This window comes from Myotis lucifugus, unplaced genomic scaffold, assembly GCF_000147115.1.
Source record: "Myotis lucifugus unplaced genomic scaffold, Myoluc2.0 scaffold_0, whole genome shotgun sequence".
In the NCBI taxonomy this organism is placed as follows: domain Eukaryota; kingdom Metazoa; phylum Chordata; class Mammalia; order Chiroptera; family Vespertilionidae; genus Myotis; species Myotis lucifugus.
The window spans coordinates 40952219-40957264 of record NW_005871048.1 but is presented as its reverse complement, the minus strand read 5'-3'; positions in this window follow the sequence as shown (position 1 = coordinate 40957264).

Here is a 5046-nt window from a genome sequence, read left to right as displayed (position 1 = left end):
TTAAGAAAAATAAAAACGGTTACAAAAACTTCTTAGGATTATGTTTTATTTTCTCAGCAGTACAAACAAAGCCAGAATTTAGCTCTCAGAACTAGTCAGTGAGCCAAAATTCAAATGATTACTGCTTTGGTCATGGGCAAGCCATGTGCTTTTCAAAATAAGTACCAGTGAAAACCACATAATGCTCTCTGGATTGCTTAGTTTTCTATGTGGGTCATAAATACTGTATTTGTTTCTACAGTTCATCTAGTTTGTTAGTGGGTTTCTCTTTTCTCTTTATGGATTTTTATTTTTGGTAAAAAATAAATGCATCACAACAGCAGGTCAGCACTTCCTCACACTGACCCGTTACTTACTGTCTGAAATGCAGCACCTGGTGGGTTGGGCCTGGTGTTCCGAAGGCCGAGGTGATGTTCGAGCCTCAGCCGCCTTCCTCGAGGGCTGCAGACTCTTCAGTGCTGACCAGAACTTTATCAATATTCTGAGGCAAGAATTGTTCACAGAATCAGACGTTTTAGAGAAGGAGGAATCTTCTGAGTCTCCTAATTTAATCCCCTCATCTTTCAGGTTGAGGAAATGACTTGCCAAATTGGGATAGTTAGTTTGCGTTGGAGCTGAAGTTCAAATCCGGATTCCTAGTCTCGTACCCTCCCCCTGGTACCACATTATGTCTCTTCAGAGAAGAAAAGGGAGAACCTCTTCAGAGACAGAATATTAAGGGCTCCACAGCTCACTGTGTGGCATGGGCTCACCTCAGCCTCCTTACTTGTTAGACCAGAGATAACATAGTGCCCACCTCCCAGGCTTGCTGTGAAGATGGAATGGGATAGATAACGTTGCAGGACAAAGTAAATGCTATGTGAACAGTAACTATGTTACTGTCGGTAGCATTGCCAATATTTGCACCTAGTTGAAGAATTATATAAACAAATTAATTCTTCCTCCTGCTCAGAAATACCAAAAGAATTTCTTTGCTTATGCTCTGTGAAACATTGGCAGCCCCCTTTAAAGAAAATTCTCTGCCTTCACAGAATCGTTTTTTTAAAATCCTCACCTGAGGATATTTTTTCATAAATTTTTAGAGACAGTGGAAGAGACAGGGAAAGAGAGAAATATCAATGTGAGAGAAACACATTGATTGATTACCTACTGCAGGGGCCTTGGCAGGGAGGAGTCTGCAACTGAGGTATGTGCCCTTGACCAGAATCAGACCCAGGACCCTTCGATCCGCAAGCCAGTGTTCTATTCACTGAGCCAGGGCGTCGACAAACTCTTAATTGCATCTTATGTGTCTTGTGTTTGGTGCGCACACACACACACACACACACACACACACACACACACACACACTTGGATTTCTCTACCTTCAAAGTCCTAGGGAATAACAGGGTATGCTTCCTGTCCCCCAACTTATCATTTACCTTCTCCAGCATGCACAAAGAGCATTCAAATGGCCCTGGGTGGTGTGGCCCTGGTTGTTAGAGTTGACAACCATTCATTAGCAAAATACAACAAAAAAGAATTTTGTTAGTGATGAATAGCAGCAGTGACCTGCCCAGCCCGGCTGCTCTGCGCAGTGGGCAGCTAGTGCTCTGCCCACTGTGAGAACTGGGCTATGTGACCTGTCACCAGAAGCCTTACTGAGGGGGCAGCTTAGCACAGAGGTAACCAATATGCATAACATTCACCCCAAAATAATAGATGATTCTGAAGGCTAAAAAAAGTCAAAGAAAAAGCATGTTCAGTTTATAGTGAGCATTTTATTCTTTGATTTCTTTGTAAAGTGTTTCTTTGCATTCAATAACTTGCCTAAAGCAACTACTTACTCTTCAGCAATTTGCCTGAAGCATGTTCTTATTCTGTAAATGAGACTATTTCACTGGACAGGACATCTTATTCCCTAATTCTGTATGTGCCTCTGTAGGTTGTTTTCACTTATTGTAAATGTCTATTGCTCCTGAATCCAAAACTCATCCTGGTGAGTACACACAGTATGAGAAAGAGACGAAAGGATATCTCTTTAATTAGGTCATGTCAGGACAGTGTTGGTTATCTGCTGCTGTGTCAAAAACACTCCAGAATTTAGTGGCTTAAAACAACACCAGTCATTTTATCATTTCTCATTCTCCTTGGAATTGGCTGGGCTCCACCAGGCAGTCCTTACAAAGGATCTCGTGGTTGTAGTCAGATGAGGGCTGGAACTGTAGACTTCCTCACTTAGTATTTCTGGCCATTGATGGTAGGACCTCAGCCAAGGCCCCATCATCTACACACACACACACACACACACACACACACACACACACACGTAAACAAAGGCAAACTGCACAGGGCTTGAAAAATAACCCAAGATTCAAATTTATAGCATTTCAAAATCTACAGATTTGAGAAAATTAAACTCAATACATAAAATATCAATTTAAAAATCACAATGGCAGAAGTTGTGATCAGTCACATTTGATATGCATTATGCATACAAAAAATACATGGTGAACCAAATCATTGTGAATTGATTTCAATGGAAATGTATCAGAAAAATGAAACAAAAAAATTTAAAGGAAATGGCTTGAATATATTGCATTGAAAATGGATCAAGGAATTACTTTAAAAATATAAATGAACAAAAATTGATATTGTAATTCTGATTGAAATATTTTTTATTTGCTAACATGGAATCAAAACAACGGGATTAAAAAAATGCTCTGTTCTTATGGAGCTTGCATTCTGCAAGAGGAGCAGAGATTAAACAGATAAGTGGGCCAATGACCACATGATCACAATTGGGATAAATAATAAGTCCCGGGCAATACTCATGTCACCTTATGGCAAAGATAGCAGAGGACCTTTCCTCGCCTTTCACAGCACCAATTTTGTATGTCACTGATTTTGACACGTAAAGTCCATTGCCCGGTGTTGTCACAGAAGTTTTCTCTCTAAGTATCTATAGTGTCTCCTGAAGGCCACAGTAGTCTACATTTGTTTTAAATGATCCCGAAGTGCCTATGCAGCATATTATACATATCATGGGGCCTTAGTATTTGTTGTAAGAGTGAATGAATTAACGGCAGACTTTAGTTAAAAGGTATAGTCTGCCAGGATATGCTTTTAAGTACTTCACACGTTTTTCATAAACTGGTCATTCTTTTTTTATCTCAGTCTTACATAGGACAGAGTCAAGTCCAGAGAAATGGAATGCCTGAGAAGCGGGCGTGGGCCACTAGTGCATTAACATACCGGCCCCACTCCCTCTCTTCCAGGTCTGACTGCTCCCCCACCCCCCCCCCACCCCCCCACACACACACTATTTCCAAGCACTCAGTTAATCTAAGTCGGAAGTGACGGGGGGGAGGAAGCAGTGTAGGGACAGAGCACAAGGGATCCAGGTGAAATGTCCACGCTGTTCATGAAAGATGAAAATGGTGCTGCAGTGCGCACCCCGCCTACTTGCCAGCTTTGCTCCGAGACCCTTCTGAGAGCTCTGACCTCCAAGAGCCTCAGAGGCAGCATTGCCACAGGGATTAAAGGTGGGATTGGGGAAGGGAGGCCCAGAGGGAAATAAAGAACCCCGAGCTTGGCTGCTAATCACGGTGGTGCAGCTGGAACACTGCCAGGCTGGCTGGTCTGGGAGAGGAGGCCCCATTTAATCAGGCTCCAGAGGAACATGCCCGGGAGTCCCTGAGTCGGCCAGAGGGCTGCAGGGCAGCTTGGTGTCTCATCTGCAGGCTGCCTGGGAAATGCATTGCAGGATCAGTGATGCTTACCTTCCTCATCTTCCCCGATTCCTTTCCTCAAAGGGACCCCTGAGCAAAAAAGGTTAAAATATACATGTACACATATACATACATATATATAAATGCATAAATGTGTGTATATGTTTGTTTGTTTGTTTGTTTTCAATAATTCTTGCCCGGCTTCCTGCTTTGCTGTCACTAGTATACAGCTGAAGAACTTAGAGTACCCAGCAGAGGGCACCCAGAGTCACTATTTTGAAAAGGTGCAAGTTTTCAAAAGCATCTTCCATTTCTGGATTTCAGAGAGAACAGAGGTCCACGGGAAAGGCAGCTGTAGATGGACGTTAGGGAAGATATAGAATATTTCCTTCATTCGGATGAAGGATTATCCAGTTTCGAAAGGATGTTTCTGGAAGAGAGAAAGCGGTGAGGATGGTCCTCTGCAGACAGTATACCAGGGTGAGTATATGTGCGCAGCTACCTGTTTCACGAGAAAACATCCAGTGCAGGTCCTTACGGAAGGAAAAGGAGGTCCCTGCTCTCACCTGAGGAAGTTTCCTTCTAAAGTAAGAAGAAATCCCACAATGAACGGTTTGTCTTTATTTTCTAAAATCACGTTGGCATGTGAGAAGTGAAAAGGAATTGGGCTTCTCGTTACTTCTGTTGTTTTCCCATCCTGCTCAAATCCATCAAATGACCGCAGCCTGACCGGTCCTGCCATCATCAGGAAGGTCCTCAGTTTTGGAACTTTCTCCACTTAAGCGAGGGAGTCCAGTATCCTGGTGTGTACCGCGGCCCTTTTCTAGGAATAGGTCAACGGTCACATTCCCATGATCACAAATGTTTAATGTCCTTTGATGCTTCACAAGCTACTAATTATTGTAAAGGGTTTGGGTTGGGATTCTGGTGAAAGACATCTCTGGTGAGACCCAAGCCCTGGAGGAGGACAATGGCAGATGCCCTTGCCCACGACAACTTGCTCACAGAATTCAAGAGATACCTCTTCACAATCACCACAATGCCTGCAGGAGATTCTGTGTGGCTGGACATCCTACAACAAATGAGGGTAAAGGAAACAGACTGTTAATTACTCTAAATGTGGCCCAGTGAGTTGGTATGTCTTGGGCACAGCAGCTCAGAGATAAAGCTACTAAAAAGAAAAAAAAAAGTCTGGGGGAAAATCCTATAGTAGATGCTATTCCCTTAAAATTTTCTTTGATTTATCTCACTTAAATGAAAAAAATAAACCACAAAAAAACATGGACTTCCCCAAATACCTGCCTGGTGGCCATATGGTCAAATTCTTCTAGGAGTC